Genomic DNA, 17936 nt, shown 5'->3' on the forward strand with positions numbered 1-17936 from the left:
TTTGATGGAATTTTGAGGATACCTTGTCGTACCTAGCCCTAGTCTCTCACAGGATCCTAGGATGAGAGATCGAGAGTTGAAAGGGACCTAAAACGTCATTTGGTCCAATCTCCTCACTTTATAGATAAAGAAGCTGAACAGGGAGGTTAGGGGATTTGTCCAGGGTCACAAACCTAGTGACTAAGACAGTATTTAAACCCAGAATCCCGACTGTAAATCCAAGACTCTATCCATAACAGCACACTGAACTTATTCATCTATCTTGACTGCTTAATGGGATTTTCTATAAACAACTCCAACTCAATATGTGCAAAACTGTACTCACTATCTGTCTGCCCTACAAACACAAATCCACCTCTCTTCTGAACTTCCCTAGTTCATCCCATCAGATCACAGCTTTCGTGTTAGCCTTGACTCCTCGCTTTTCTCTTCATTTTCATCACCCACCTCCATATCCAATTGGGTATCAAATCTTGGTCATGTGTACTCTTTCAGTCACAACCCCTTCTTTAAAGTCGGTCACCCCCCTAATACAGGGCCTCATCTCTTGCCCAGGGTACTTCAACAGCCTCCTAATTAGCTTCCCTAGCTCGAATCTGTCCCCTCCCCTCTCCAACCCAACTAATGTACAGCTGCCAAAATGACTCCCAAGTTCAGGTATGATCAATCCCCCATTTAATAAACTCCACTGGTTTCCTGTTGCCTGTAAGATTAAAGAAAAATTCCTCTGAGTAGCTCTGAAAGTCTGTCACAATCTGGCCCTAACTTACCTTTTTGCCCTTAATATTCATTAAATCCTTCCCCATACCCTATAGTTCAGAAAATTGTCTTTGGCCTGGCACATTGTAAGTGCTTAATGAAGGCTTTTCCTTTCACTCATTCTTCACACACATTGTCTTTCCCTGAGTCTTTGCATCAACTCCTCCCACTCCCAAACATCTCCTATAAAGCACTCTCATCTCACCTGCCTCTCAGAATCTTATTACCTTAACGACTTTGCTAAATCTACCATCTTTTACATCAAGCATTTCTTGATTCTCAGTTGCTAGGGTCCCCCTCCAAAGAATTTACCTTTTAAAAAAAATTTTAGATATTCCGTATGTATTTGTTAGGTACATGACGTCTCCCCTAAGAAAATCTTAAGGCAAGGAGAATGTTTCATTTCTTTCCTTGTATACCGTTCCCTGGCCTCTTAATAAGTGTTGGATATATAGTTTTTGACTGATTTATTAAATCTAACATTCTTAAAAGAAGACTGAAGGAAGAAAGGATGCTTTCTCTTTTCAAAACAATACATGCTCAACAGGGTCACAGTAGTACATATCATAAAAATCCAGTCACGGGCATAACAACTTACAGAAATCCAAAAGAGCTTTGCCAAATACTACTCTCCCATCACTACCTGAGAAATGAGACTAAAGGTATTTTACCTTTAGAATTCTGCTTTAGCCTCACCCATTCAGTGATACACTCACATTTCATCTGAGAAATACACCTTCACTATTTCTATCTACAACTCAAGTAAAGCTTCTACACTTAGAAAAAGACTGCATTCTCCAAGCAGACTATGCAATGAGATTTAAAAGATTTTGCTGACCCACATTCCACAGTCTATATAATATCCTTTTCATGTTTCTCCTGGAGATCAAAGCAGTCAAATTAAGGAAGAACATTTTGATAACTGACCAAATAACCTAAGACATTCAAGAAAACACACACACAACACACTCTTTATTAGTAATACATTCTGCCTTGACAATAAGGTCAATTATAAGATCAAATGAAACCTGGATCAGCATAACTAACCCTAATTCCTGGTAAAGCAAAATAGCAGACCCTCAAACTTTGGAAGACTTACACCCAGAAGGGACATTAACAATCCTCTAATTCAGAGGTCCCTTAAACCTGGAATCCATGAACTTGTTTTCATTAATATTTTGGTAACTGTACTTCAATGTAATTGGTCTCCTTTGCCATCCTATGTATTTTATTATATGCATTTAAAAACATTCTGAGAAAAGGTATATAGGCTTTACCAGAACGCCCAAAGGATTCAAGATACACCAAAATGTCAAGAACCCTTGATCTTGTTTAGCTGTCTCATTTCTTTGATAAGTGAAGTCCTATGCACTGTGCTACCTAGCTAACCTCTGGTATGTGGTATGGAGTATATAAAAAGGCAAACTGTCAGGAGATGGAATATTACATCCAATGACTGAGCCTGAGAGCAGAAACCCTCCGTGTTTTAGAACAATGCTTGGCACACAGGTATTTAATAAATGCTTGCTGACTGCAGCTAGATCTTTAAAAGTCCACGGAGAGAAATAAAGTATAAGAAAGTTGGAGAGGTAGGAAGGCGTTAGGTTGAGAAGAGCTTTAAATATGAAACCAAGATTTCATATGTGATTCTAGAGGTACCAAAGAACCACCATACCTTTTGGTATGAAGGTGACAAGGTCAGGTATGAGTTCTAAAAAAAGTCAGTGGGGCAGTTGAGTAGAGGATGGATTGGACAGATGAAAGATCTGATACATGGAAACCATTCAGAAGGCTATAGCAATAGCACAGGAATGAGGTGATAAAGGCCTATACCAGAATGGTAACTGTGTTAAGTGGAAAAAAAAGGGGGAACTGGGAGAGATATTGTAAAAGTAGACATGACAATCTTGACAAAAGACTATAAGGGTGGGCTGAGGATAACATAAAGATTGCAAACCTGGGCGACTAGGAAAATGGTGTTAGTCTCAACAGTAAATAGGAAAGTTCAGAAGATGAGAGGGTTTGAAAGAAACGATCTTGAGTTCTGTTTTAGACATACTTAGTTTGAGACATCGGTAGGACATTCCGTTTGTGATACTCAAAAGTTAGATAATATGAGCCTTGATTTCAAGGGAGAGGTAAGAACTGGATATACTATAGAGATGAGACAGCTGAACCCATGGAAGTAGATGAGATCAACAAGTGAAAAAGAACATAGGAGAGTGCCCAGAACAGTCTTCAGTGACACCCAAAGTTACTGAGCAAAGGAGGACATGGGGGAATGGTTTGGTAGATAGGAGAACGGGGAGAGAACAAGGTCAAGAAAATTCACAGGGAAAGAACATCAAGGAAAAGAGAGTGACTGACAGTTCCAAAAGCTGCAGTGAACCCAGAAAGGACAAGGACTGAGAAAGGGCCATTACATTTTAGAATTAGATCACTATTAACTTTGAAAAGGGCAGTTTCCACTGAAGTCATAGAGAACTTAGAATTGTGTGAAAGGAAGCTGTATAGACAGCTTTCATGAGGGGAGGAAAGATAACTTATCCTTTACTAAGGTATCAAGTCCTTTAGGCTGCTTTTCTGTCAGAAGAGATATATTTACTCCATAGGATTATGGGATCACATATCTATACCTGGAAGGGATCTCAGGATTAAAATGGTCAAATCATCTCATTTAACATATGAGTAAACTGAAGCCCAGAAAAGCTAAATAACTTAAACTGGTCACATAGAGGGTAACAGATTTAAACCCAGGGTCTATGCATATCCCAGAGCCTGAGCTCTTTCTTTTACACCAGATTATATTCAAGACACTCCCTTCAGGCCAACAGTACATGTTTTGTGAGATGACTAATAAAGTATTAAAGATAATGAGATTTTTTTTTGTACATTTTTGGTACAAGGATGAATGGGGGTAAAACTTCTGACTGAAACCTAAGTACCTTGAGTCCCACAAATCATTACATATATAAAATGGAGTACCATGGGTTCTAATTCCATACATTTTTCCATGTAGGAGTCATAGTATAGGATCAGTTTTAAGATCTCTTCTTTCATTCCACTCCAATAAGCAATTATTAAACACCATTTCTGTTACAAAGCTTTGTGTTAGCAGCTAGGAATATGAACCATATCCTCAGGTCTTCTTAGTTATATTTGAAAGATAATGGAAAAGGATGGAAAATGTTGTCCCAGTCCTCTAAAAAGGGAAAAGAACTGTCTCCCAACTATTGACCAATAAGCCTGACTTTGATTAGGGAAAGGGGTAGTGGTGCAGGAAGGGAAGTCTAGAAGGTGCTATTAAAGAGTTAAAAAAAAAGCAGTAATATATAGAGGCAGTTCAGGTTCCATCAAGAACAGGTCATGTCAGACTAAGCTCATTTCCTTTTTATGGCAGGATTCCTATACTAGCAGGTGTAGGGAATACTGTAGTCATACTTTACTAAAGCATTAGCAAAGTTTTTCATACAGCTATGACAAAGCTTTATTCTTATCAAGAAGATGTAGTGTAGACAATAATAGTAAGATTCATAACTGGTTGGTTAGCTGGCCTCAGAGCAGCTGTTAACAGCTCCATGTCAATAAGACAGGTTTCCAATGAAATACACTGGAGATCTATGAAGGATCATGAGCTGTTTTTAACAATATTACCAATGATTTGGATAATGGAATAAATGATGTGTTCTTCAAGTTTGTAGATGGCACCAGATTAGGAAGGATGGTAAACACTGTGGATGACAGAATCAGGATACAAAATAAATGATCCTTACAGGCTAGAATACTGGGCTGAATATAATAACACAAAATTAAATTAGAATAAAAAAATTTAAAGCCTTGTACTTGAGCAGAAAACAAACATTTCCTAAGTATAAAATGGGAGAGGAATTGATACATAGCACTTATTTTGAAAAATATCTGGGTGTTTTAGTGAACTGCAAGTTCAATAGGAGTCATTAGCATGATATGGAGATCATTAAAACCAGTATCATATTAGGCTACATTGAAGGCCATTGTTCTAAAAAATAGAGAGGGGACAGTCCTACCGTATTCTTCTCTCACAAGACCTCAGCTAGAATTATGTTCAGTTCTGAGCACCATGATGTAACAAGGCTATCAAAGAGCTCAAAAGTGTCCAAAGGGGAAAACCAGGACGGTAAAAGGGTTTACGGCTGTGAGGACTGATTGAAATAGCTGGGCATGTTTACCTTAGAGAAGAGAAGACTCAAGGGAGGTATTATAATTGTCTTCAAGTATTTAAAGGGCAGTTCTGTGGAGAGAGGTGTGAACTTATTGTCTTTGGTTCCATAGAGCAGAACCAGGAACCAAGGGTGGAAGCTGAAAAGGGGAAAATTTAGATATGATATAAGGGAAAACTTCCTAAGAATCAGAGCTGTCCAAAAAGTGGTATGAGTTACATTGAGAAGTGGTGGGGTTCCCCTTCTTTGGAGGTCTTTAAACAGAGGTCAGATGACTACTTGTCAAGTATGTTACTGTGGGAAATTTCTTTCTTGTACTGGGTTGGATTACATGGCTGTTGAGTTCCCTTCTAATTCTCAATTTCCATGAATCTGTGAAGACAGACAAAATGAAAAATAGTCACTATCTTCAAGGTAATCACATTTTCCTGGGGAGATACACATGTTAACAGATATGTATACATATAAAAATGTAAGGGAGAGAACACTGATAAAAAAGGGGTATCACTAAAGGTTTCCTATAGGAGATGGTCCATGAATTTGGCCTTGAAGAAACTTGGGATTCTAAATGGGGTAGCGTAAGGAAGGAGTACATTCTAGGTATGGGAAATGCAAAGTCATAGAGGCTGGAGATGGAATAGCAAGATCAGGGAACATCAAGTAGTACAATTTGGAACTGCATTCTAACACAGTGTGCAAAATGCAATAAAGTGCAATAAGCCAGAAAAGGCAATCTAGAGTCAAATTGTGAAGGACTTTAAATGCCAAGCTATCACTAGACTAAAGCAATTAAAAAAGAAAAAAAAAAAAGATTAACTACCTTTTAGAGCTTGAGGTGTTACATTTCCAACCAAAAACTGATGTTTAAATGTCACAGTTGTATACGTATACCAATATGAAGCCTTTGTTCATATCCAAGATTCCCTTTAGTGGGTTGTCCTTGTGTGAGTGCGTGTGTGTATGTGTGTGCATGTATGTGTGTGTGCGTGTGTATGTATATGTGTGTGTGTATGTGTGTGCATGTGTGCGCATGTGCATGTGTATGTGTGTGTGCATGCGTGTGTGTATTCCTTCCTGCATATGAATGAGGGACTGAGTTTCCAGCTGAAGTACCAATAGCCACATTAGGACAACCTCCTAATGGGAATCTGTCATATCTAGTAGGTCCCAGATTAAGATTCTTCTTTGGAGAGAAGGGTTCACTTGCTCTCCTGACAGTGAAGTACAGGCCAGATCTGACATACTGGTTACAATGCAGAATGACTGTGGGGGGGGGGGGGTGAATACCTGTCTCACAGGTTGTAAAGCATTTTGTAACCTTTAACATATATATGTATAGAAATGTCAGCTATTATTACCAGAACATAAAAACAGTCCTTATTTTAAGTCCTTATATTAAGCATCAGAGAATCTTGGAGTTGGAAGAAATCTTAGAAAGCATCTAATCCAAAACATATCTGAAACAGGAATTTCTTCCACAATATCCCACTACAAATCCTTCATTTGGAGGCATGACGTGGAGAAGTCACGGCTTCTTCCAATTATTTAGACAGTAGCCAAAAGGGATCCCCCAGACTCTGTTACATGAAGTTTTCTATCAGGCGGATTCCAAGTTTAGACATCTCTGGAATGGTTTAGCTCCCACTGAACTGAAATTTGCCTCTCTGACTCCCACCCAATGGTTCTCATTCTACCTTTCAGAGTCAAGCAAAACAAATTTAATCTCTTCTACAAAAGCATCCTTCAAGTATCTGAAGACAGCTATAACACCACCCTTCCTGTATCTTCTCTTCTCCAAGTTAAATATCCTCAGTTTCTTCAAATGATCCTCATGGGATATGATTTTGAGTCATTTCACCAAACTAGATGCAACCCTAATTAAGAAGGTGATGCAGCTCATCTGTTCGGCAGAAAAACAGCAGCTGTGGCCAACAGTTCTAAGTAAGGCACATCTCTCTTATATTGCAAGAATGTCTATATGCAGCATTAAAAAAAAAAGGAGAGAGAATCCTCTGTGCTTGTTTTATTTAGCTTGGCTGATTATAGTACTGCAGTTTTAGGACACTGCATGCTAAAAGGCACTAAGAATAAGAAATTCAGGTAAGAGCTATCTGTTTCACCTGGGTTGCTATGATTGTGCTGATATAAATGCAATATTATAAGTCTGGGGAATGTTATGCATTGGGATGTGCTATAAATTGCCTGAAATCTCAAGCCCAGAGGATCACTGAAAGGCTGGGTAACAACTCTGTCATCAGAGAAGTGAAAAGTAAACCCTGACATCATCTTTTGAGCCCTTGGCAGTTCTCTTAGAAGTACTTGTGTCAAAGGTCACAGAAACCCAACATGCTATGAAGTCAGTTTTCCTTTCTCTTGTCATTTTGTATTATTTGGAAGAGAACAGAACTTAGGGGAGCCATTGTAATAGCAAAACGTGCTGACTGTGAGGTTCTATCCTTAAAAGAGATGCCCTGGACTCATTATGTTCACAGCATCTCTTCCCCAGTCCATATGTCTTCTATAACAACAGAGCCACCATTGTCTGAATCTATGATTTTATCCCTGTCCATTTTGTGCAAACAGTAGGATATTACCTTTCCTTGGGCAATGTCAACTATCTTTTGAACTCAGTTATGTAATTTTTTCAATCAGATCAGGCTCAGGTGGCAATAGCCACGTGGAAATTAGGAAGTACAAAACTACTGTTCTGACTCAAAACCAGAGCAGGAAAGGACCTGAAAGGCCATCTAGTCCAGTCAATGCCTGGTCAAAAAACCCAATATGGGATCACCTGGCCTTTGCTAAAAGGCCTCCATTATCTCCTAAGCCATCCTGCTTTTGGAAAGCTAGCAATTGCAATGAAGTGTTTCCTTACAGCCTATACCTGCGTTTGTTAAATTGCAATCTATCAACAAGCATTTATTAAGCACCTAATACATTAATTACCAGGTACTATGAAAGGAGTTTAGATAGTGTACTGTAACACCAAGGAAAGGCAACTTCCCAAGGTTCAGAATACCAGCATAGCTGCCCTCCATTTTATTCAGTGACAAACCAAGAACAGAGAAGGTCAAAACATGACATCATTCAAAATACAGCATTTACTAAGGGTGATTAAATAATCTCCAAGGACTACCCCACTCCAGGACCTTCCATTCATTCAATCAATTACAAAGTCCCTGTTCTAAATACTTCTCCACCCCTAGGCTGTACCTTCATTTAGTCCACCACAAAGCCCCTCTTCTCAAATGGAGATTAGTTTCCAATCTAAGTAAAGTACATTCATTTTACTCAACCAAACACAAAAAGGTCAAAAGTTCCCCACCCCTGGATCACAATTGAATCTACCCCAGAGTTACATCAAGTTTAAGCACAGCACTTAATACCCAAATGGAGGTCTTTTCTTCATCTTGACAAGAGGCAGGTTCTCAGCAATCTTAGTTCCTGGGGAGACAAGGCTTAGCAAGGCCACAAGATACATTGCCAGTCCCTTCATTAATTCATCCTCTGCCTGTAGAACAGTACTAGAACCCCTGAAAACATTAGCAAAACCCTCTCCTAGGATTTCTGTAAACATACAACAAGAAAATCCTTCTTCAGGGCTTCGGAACCAACAGCAAGGTTCCCAGACCCCTGCAACAACAGCACTGTCCTTCACCAGTGGACAGTATTCACTCTCTGTCTGCAGGACAGTCTCAGGGCTTCTTAACCAAAAGCCAGGTTCCAGGACTTCTTCAACAACAGGACTGTCTTTCACCAGTGGACAAATCTGGCAAAAGAACATCAAAACAGACAAAGTACCAGCAAAACAGCCATGTCTCCTCAGTCCTTGGCAGCTCAGGGGGCAGGTCTCAAAAGTCCAGGGCAATTCAAAGTGGCCCTCAGCAATCCTCTCAGTCTCTCTCTGCCTCCAGGAGGTGCTGCTTCCAAAAAAGTTCTTCTGCCTCTCTCGTCTCTCCAAATCTATGTCACCAGCTCCTCCCAGTTCAGGACTTTCTTTTCACATCAACAAGACCATCCCACAGGTGGGATTAACAAGCTCTGGGTTTTAACACAATCAATTTGAAAACCAAGCCAATACAGGGGAATCTTTAAATGCCATTACTATCACAGATAGAAAGAAAAAAGCAAAATAATCATTTTTCTTGAGGCATTCCATCCTGTCACCAAGGAGAGCAGAAGAGATTCTTGTCAACTGTCTTGTAAAATACATTGTACAATATTCCCTTAGTCAACCTATTTAATAATCCTGTGAAAAAAGAGAAGCGAGTTTAGTCTGGAATGACCTATTCTTGATGGAAGCTATGTTGGCTCAATCGACACTTCCCCTTCTAGACGCTGACAAGTTTATTCTTTCAATAATACCTTCCAGAATTTTGGCTTGTGACCTTTGTGGAAGAAGGAAGGTCTTTCCAAGGCAGGATAGGGAAAGATGGAGGAAACCGGACATTACCAGGGTTCCAAGGCTGATTTTTCCTGGCTGTTCCCTGTTGTAAAGTGAAAGGCTGTATAGCTTTGATATTAGGCATTTGGCAGGGAAGTTAGTCAGCCCTTTGTCTGCCTGATAAGCTATATTGTATTATATCCACCTGAGGCTGGGGAAAGTAATGCAAAAAGGAATTTTTAAGATGTGGCCCATAAAAATCTACAACAGTAAGTGGCAGAGAATCCCTTCCCATCATCAGTCAGATGTTCTGATAGGTAAGCTTGTTCAGATTAAGGATCCATTGAAAGAGTAAAAAAAACCAACAAATTAGGTTTATGACCAAGAGGAGAGGGGAGCCGCAGACACTTTAAGCTCTGCAGCTGGAAACCAGTAAGTTACGACAGGGCTGCTGATAGCTTTCTTGACATGGACTATGCTCTGTGTGTGTCACATCTGATCATCTAGTGTCTGTTTTTGGCTGTGATCCAGAAACTGAGATGAGAAAAGAACCCCTGTCTAGGTAGGTACATAACTTCATTATCATGGAAGACGTAGATGTACCAGGCCCATTAGGGTCTATGTTTTTGGTGCAGTGGACCTAATCGTCTTGTCCAATGGTGCAGCTGCACAAATACACATATATACACCCCACAATGCATCTTCCATGGTTAAGGTTCATAGAAATAGATGTGGCATGAGACAGACCTCCATCATCAAAATCATGACTCCACCACAGAAGTAGGTGTCCCAAGATGCACCTTAAAAAAAATAGCCTTACTGAGTATCCCACTGAATGAGAGCAAATAGCCAAGAGTTCTTATATTTGGTAATAAGAATTACACCATACTATAAGACAGATTTCCTACAACACTGAATGCAGAGAGAAAACAGAAAAAAGGTGGGGCAAGTCAACAATTCATCAATCTCAACAGGGTGCAAAAAGGTCAGAGAGAAGAAAGAATAAATGGAGTGACCTTTTAGCATAGCAGTTTTCCAGCAGAAATAGAAGAAAGATGAGTTACAGAAAGAAGGTAAAGAGAGAATTAGAAAGGGAAGCAGTAAGTCATGTTCTACAAAATTTTTATTTATATAGAAACTATTATGGTAAAAAAAAAAAAGGAAGAAACATTTGCAAGGACTAAACAGTAACTCATCCCACCTGACTTCTCTACTAACGAGCATGTAGAGAGGTAGGGTCACACTTTCTATTTTGTCCATGAGTGTGAATGTGGCTATCAAAGTCTGGCACAGGAGGTTAAAACCACAGGTGGATCCATAAGGCTGAATTGCAGCAGCAACCTAGTCAATCAACAAATATTTATTAAGCTCTTATAATCACTCAAAGGAGGAAAATAGTATCTCTTCCATTTTGAGGTTGCCTATAGGAAGCCTATTAAAAACAAAAAGAACAGGAATCTCTGGGATTGTTTTCTTCAGTTTGGTCCACTCTCAAATAGCTGCAGAGTGGTCTGTTAGAAGGAAGCGAAAGAGAACTATGTATGAGATCTCACTCGGACAGATCAGTGTGGTGTTACCTGTGTGTGTGCATTTATGTTTCTCTTCTATGTGTCTGCCTAAGGAAGTTTACTTATGAGCTTAACTGCTATAAGCAGTCCAAAGTGAGGGTGAGGAACTCCACCTTCTAAAAACACTATTCTCAGGGGTGGCCAGGTGGCTCAGCGAGTGAGAGCACTGGCCCCAGAGTCTGGAAAACCTGGGATCGAATTCGGGTTCTGATACTTAGCACCACACCCAGAAATAACTGGCTGTGTACCTTGAGCAAGTTACTTAACCCCAATTGCTTAAAAAAAATAAAATAAATAAAAACACTATTCTCTCAGGAATGTTTCAGTCAGGTCAGAAGACTCTGATCATCAGGGCTTGAAGGATCCTGACAGTAGCTAATGTTCTTGGAAGAGTCTACAGCCCACTGATTCCCCTGCCTAAAATGTCAATGAAATGGCCAGAATCTTTTAGTACTTTTCCCCCTCTCCAAAAATTGTTTCCTTTCTTCATAAAGATTAGTTGAAAAATTCTTATAATTTAAGTTTTATTTTAAAAACTTTAAACAAGTCTTATGAATAAGTACAGAATATATAGCAAGCTATCTTTCTTTAATAAAAACAAATCAACCATGATATCCTCCTCCAAGATATACCAGTAGAGCAATAAAAATGCATCAAATAAATTAAGCATTCATTCCTACTTCCACAAAATAGATGTGGAAATACTTTAGGAAAGTAGTTCCTTCCAAGAGCTGAACGGCACTTAATTGGCTTCCTTAATAAAACCGAGGGCAGAAAGAAAGTTGATTATTTCTGTGTATAATGGGCTGATTGCATAACACACCTGTACAAACACACATGATTCTATGCTCTTACCTTCCATCAAAGCTCTAGACTCCAAAGAAATAAAGATATTGATTCAGTTCAATTTATAGACACTTATTAAGGGCCTGTTGTGTGTCAAAGAAAGGAAAAAGAATATTATACAGAGAGCAATGTTGAGGTGCACTGTGGGTGACAGTTGGTAAGCTCTTTGAGAGTTGGGACTATTTGATTCTTTGTATTTATGTGCCCACCATTCAGAAGAGTGCCTGACAAACAGGAGGAATTTAATTAATGCTTAACTGATTGTAACAATACATAATAGAGAAGTTAAAAGAATGAAAGGAAAATGCATTATCAGGGAGATTTGCAACAGAAGATGTGACTAGTAAGACGGAAGATTCATCACTTTTTCTGGGCCCTTTTACTCTCTAACCCTCTAAAAATTAATTCTATATCAGACATTAAATGGTTATAAAGTGAACACACAAGAACAAAGTAAACTGCTAACACAGGAGAACTCTAATCATTAAAGTGCTCACTAGGCACTACTATCCCACCAGTTTCCATCTCTTATTGAAGAGGAACAAGCTAATATTCAAGTGGGAGCTAAGGCCCCTAGTGGGATCACTTCCCACTTCTCTGCTCCAGAGACTATACCAGAACTCATTCTCCTTCCCCCACCCCTTCCTAGCCTCAAGTGACTGAAGAAGGGGTAGAAAGTGCTGCATCTAAGGAGTGTTAGGGACTGCCAAGGGCCCCCAAACTTACATTTTTGAGTGGCTTTATTTTCCAGAAACACTTTACACAGAGCATGCAGGAGGCTGTCAATGTGTCAAGGACAAAGTCCCACACCCCAGGCCACCCATCCCCACCACCCCCCTCCTTGGCCCCAGCTGACATAATTTGTTGATTGCATCCCAAACTGTGTCCTTGGGAGTCAAGACAGACGCCAGTCAAGTGTGCTCTAGGCTGACACACTGCTTGTGCAGCTGGGACCCGTGTAGATAAGCGGAACATCCTGTCTTCATAGTCTAGCAATTCCCAAAGGAAACAAATTCAGCTTTTGCCATTGCCTTGATCCTCCCCCGTTTTTGTCTTTTTCCCACATTTACTGCATCTTTCCTTCTCCCATGTCACTCCCTTTTAGGCAGAGATTTCTGGTATCTTCTCCTTCCTTTGTTCTGCTATTCTAAAAATGCTAACTTCTGTATGGATTGCGAACTCTTTAGGTTACACATGCATATATTTTTTTAAGCAATCGGGGTTAAGTAACTTGCTCAAGGTTACACGGCCAGGTGTTTCTGGGTGGGTGCTAAGTGTCTGAGCCCGGATTCAAACCCCAGGTCATCCAGACACTGGAGCCGGTGCTCTTACTCGCTGTGCTACCTGGCTGCTCCACACATGCATATTCTTATCTCTTGTAAAAAACCTAGTGCCCACTTAAGTTTTGTGAAGCTGTGACTGCCTGATGACAGCAGGACCTTAGGTTAGGGATCTCCAAGGCTGTAGCGACTCTGCTCAAAACACCCCACTCCCTATTCTGCATAAAGCACCAATAAGTTATTAAGTACAACTCCATAAGGAAAAGAAAAGAATCATGAAAGAGCTGGAGCGGAGACACCAGCATGTGTCTGTGCCAAGCATAAAGACTGAAACCCAGTTCAGCTGAGTCTTCTCTCCTGGAGTATCGTATTTAAAAATGTAAAAAAAAAAAATTGCCAACTCCTGAAGGCATTCAAGGAAGGGCCCAAGCAGAGAAACCCAGTAACTCCCAATGGAAGCAAGCTGACTCAGCCTTGCTGCCCTGACACTGTTGTTATTGATCCCAACTCCACCCTTCCCTCCCCAATTGATCTGTGAGCAGGAATTTCAGCCTAGGATAAAATCCCTGCTCCATTCTTCCCCATCCCCTGCCCACTGCACCCACCTACTAGATATTCCCCATCTCCGCCCATTCTAGATTCTCTGTCCCTCAGCCTGGGGAAAATTCAAATATACACTGACCAATCACTGATTGTAGTTTTAGCTTAAGTAACCTGACTACTGTAATCTCTTTAAAAACCAGCACATTGTCCATGCCAACTCACTGTCTGATCTAGGTATGCGACCCTGGCAGTCCTGTGGTAATAAAATCCACTTCAAATTTATTCTTGGGGATCTTCTGTCTCGCTCCTTTATGCTCTACATTGTCAGCAAAAGAATCAGGAAAGGGAAATACAAAAGATTTTTTTTTTCAAAACACTAAAGATTTCAAGAGGAAAACTGAAATAGAAGTCTAACTTGAAGCAGATCAATCGACAGAAAGGATCCTAAAATTAGCAAGAAGCATGACCTTCAAACAGATCACTTATAAAAATGTCACAAAGGAAAGTGAACCAATACTTGATAAAATATAGAATCCTAGGAACTCTTCTTCATGGGAGAATGGAACAAGAAACTCCATGATGATTCAAGAAATAAATAAAATTCATAAAATAAATTAGGAATGATATAGATCAGAACATAGAGCTCTCAATGCAGAATTAAAAAAAAAATCGACTAGCAGATTAAAAAAAATCCATGTTGGAGTTTCTCTAAGGAAGTGAAAGACATTAACAGATTCAGAAATAAAATACTAGAGTGGAGAAAAAACTGCCCAAAGAGAAGCAAAACAATGTTAAAATATACTAAATCTATACAAGCCAAAATGGTTGACCTTGACCTTGAAGACAGGGTGTATAAAGACAATTTAAGGTTTCAAAAAACCTGAATACAAGAATAAATAAAATGAATTAAAAAGCATTTATTAAGCACTACTATACGTGGATAGGGATAGGGATAAAATTACAAAGACTGAAACAATCATTACTCTCAAGGAGCTTATATCTTAATACCTACCATAATGCAGGAAGTCATGATACCAGTAAAATGCCCAGAATGAATCAAAGCACTTTTGGGAAGAATAGAAAAGGGAACTGCAAGGAGGGAAAGCGCATATGTGCATAAAGACAGTCACCATACTTGAAGCTCCAAGGTAACACTGAGGTTAAAGTTCAACATTTTAATAACAAATAATGAATTTTGCATGTGGTCAGGCCTTCAAATGCAAAGGAAACCAAATTTGAAAGACATTAGTCTTTAGACCAGAGAAGTAGCTGAAAAGCAAAGCAATACAAGCCAGCAACTCTGACAGTGACTGTAAGCTTGTGCCTAATCATCAAGAAAAAAAAAAAGATGAAGATTCAACAAAAGTCTTTGAAGCATTTCTAAAAACAGAAAAAAGGGGGGAAAAGAAAAAAAGAAAACAAAAACCCTAAACAAAAGCAATGAATGTGAGCAGAATATTGACTTAACACTTAAACAACAGAAACAAAAGAAATATTTCTCGATTTAAAAAAGAAACAGAGAAGTCAAATCAACATGTATTTATTAAGTGCCAATTATATGCCAACCAGTATGCTAAAATATTGTAGGAGGCAGAAGGGGAGAAACAAAGGCATCATATTAAGGAACGGAAAAGAAGAAAAGGGTATAAGGATGTAAGCAACTTAAAAAGAGGGAAAAACATTATGGACTAAACTTGGTAGACCTTCAGAATCACTGAATGACTGACAATGAATGCTTACTATGTGCCATGTGGGGCAGCTAGGTGAAGCAGTAGAATGCTGGTTCTGAAGTCAGGAAGACTCATCTTCATGAGTTCAAACACTTACTAGATGTGTGACCCTGGGCAAGTCACTTAACCCTGTAAAATGAGCTGGAAAAGGAAATGGAAAACCACTCTAGCATCTTTGCCAAGAAAACCCCAAATAGGGTCATGAAGAGTTGGAAGGTGCTGAAAAATAACTGAATAAAAAAAAAAAAAAATCAATGTGTAAAGTGCTGGGGATACGAGAAAATTTTAGGCAACAAAGTTCTTGAAAAAACTGCCAAATGTTCCAATATCAGATATGGATGTCATTTTATCAATAAAATCATACTGGGGTGGCTAGGTGGCCCAGTGAATAGAGCACTGGCCTTGGAGTCAGGAGGACCTGAGTTCAAATACGGCCTCAGACACTTAGCACTCACTAGCCGTGTGACCTTGGGCAAGTCACTTAACCCCAACTGCCCTCCAAAAAGTAAAAAATAAATAAAATAAAATCATACTAAAAAAGATACATTCTTATCTGCTTTGCCATTATATCCTCAGGACCTTTCTATCTGACTTGTAGTTGAAACCTGTATAAGTTGTTGGCCTCTATTAGAACATAAGTTCAATGAGAAGGGTAGTAAAAAGTTGAAGGGGACAAAAAAAAATGAATGATATATTATTATCAAGTCTATGTATATTACATACAATGTCCATGATGGCAAGTGTTGCTGAACTGTATTTTTTTTTCCTCTTTTTTATTTTATTTTATTGTTAGAAGAGCTAGCTCTTTGGAAGAGAAGAAACATTCAAATCAATGTGCCAGGGACTTGACTCTGAGAACTCAAAGGCAAGAATGAAATAGTTCCTACCTTCAAAGAGAGTTTAAATCCAAATGGGGGAAAAATGCCAATTGATATCTATGTATCTACAAATCACACAATCAACAACTGATTTAATTCAACAACACTCCCAGCATATAATAAAACAAAACAAAAAAACCTAAAAAGAATGTAACAAATTTAGGAAAAATAACAAAAGTTATTTATGAGTTAACAGTGTGAAGTGCCTTGGGATGAGTAACATGGAGGTTTTAGAGTAAGGAAGACAGCAAGGGCCTATGCAGGTTATTTCAAGCCCAGGTCGGACTCATCTGCTCAGGATTCAACAAGACTGCTAAATAAATCAGCGACAATGGCCAATGTGTCATGCTGCTGCACCAAATCAAATGTACAATGCAATCAAGATCAAATACCAGCGACTAAAGCAGTGTCATCCAAGGAATCATCCATTAAAACAAATCCAAATATTCTAAATACACAGGAGGCCTCTGGTAATCTCTGCTGGAGCTTAGATATCATCTAACAGCTGCAACAGTAACTGTTCCAGCTAATTGCTCCCAGCAACGAAAATAAACAATCACTAAAGGATGAAAACTGTAACTCACCAAAGATTAATGGAATTTTCAGTCAGTCATCTCAAGTCTTGGCTAATTAAAAAAAATTATTAATGGCAGAAAGATCTCAAGTGACAAGTTTTTTTTTTCTTTCCTTGTCTTAGGGAGAGGTAGCTAACTTGGGGGTACCAAGCAATAAAATAACTGCTCTAAGAAAAAAGAAAATTCCTGAAATTCAAAACTTCCAGATAGAAAATGAAATGTACCCTAAGTGTAGAAGGATTTAAAACATCTGAGGAATTTTAACTTGTGTACAACTTTTAACATATGGAGAAGAGTCATACTGATTGGTGCTATTTTTAAAGTGCAGTTCAACCATAAAAATAGACATTTACTCATAAGGAAGCTTGAATAGAGAACAAGTCCAATCTGTGTGTCATTGTTAAGAAAGGGGGAAAATGGGGCTGTGGCTCCTTCTAGACAGCCATTTATGGCCTGCCTGTGATGTCACAGGAGGATCCAGGTGCACGATAATGAGAGTCTTTCAGTTTCATCAATCTTTTGCAAAGTGCTCTCTACCATCAGACACTTTTCTGAGTACATGCACATAAGGAGATACTATTTACTGAGACCCTTGAAGAACATCACTGCAATCAGAGACCCTATGAAGCAAGGAGGAAGAGAAATTACTCACCCATAATTTGGATCATCATCTCCTCCTCTTCCCTCATGCAGTGGCAGAATGTTATTAACCTTACTGTAGCATGGGACAGAACAAAGTTAGATGAGAGGAGAGATGGGTATTGGTAATGGCTACCCTCCCCCATGGAGGCAGGAAAAATTGTTACCACTCACCATTCTGGACATGGTTGCCAAACTCCATCTTCTCCATACAGTGAGAAAAGGAGCCCCTCCCCTCCAAAAAAAATCATCAAAAAAAAATTCTGAATTACAGATAATAGAAGATGCACATTTTGGGACTTCGGGAAATTGTTATAAAACCTTCTCCTTTTACAGAGAAGGAAATTGAGGCCAGAAGTGGTTAAGTAGTTTACCTGAAGTCATACTGTCAGTAAATAAATCGACTCACTACATTTGCTTGTCTTTTTCTCATTTAGATAAAACCACAACCCCTTTGGACTTCACCTTGACCCATCTGTTACTAATGCCTCCATTGACACACTGCACATATTACAGAGAACTTATGTATTTCTCA

General features: G+C 39.1%; 1 long non-coding RNA gene across 1 annotated transcript in view; it reads right to left on the reverse strand.

The window, feature by feature from the left end:
• Positions 1–17683, reverse strand: part of LOC138163141 (uncharacterized) — a 60519-nt gene extending 42836 nt beyond the window's left edge. Inside the window, exons 1-2 of the long non-coding RNA XR_011168806.1 lie at positions 17576–17683; positions 17415–17477 (exon numbers count right to left, since the gene is read on the reverse strand). This is a non-coding gene — a long non-coding RNA (uncharacterized lncRNA). The remainder of the gene's footprint in view (positions 1–17414; positions 17478–17575) is intronic.
• Positions 17684–17936: the final 253 nt, after the last annotated feature.

Source organism: Petaurus breviceps, unplaced genomic scaffold (genome assembly GCF_028583685.1).
Source record: "Petaurus breviceps papuanus isolate PSGF00001 unplaced genomic scaffold, PetGlider_PUasm1.0 125, whole genome shotgun sequence".
NCBI lineage: Eukaryota > Metazoa > Chordata > Mammalia > Diprotodontia > Petauridae > Petaurus > Petaurus breviceps.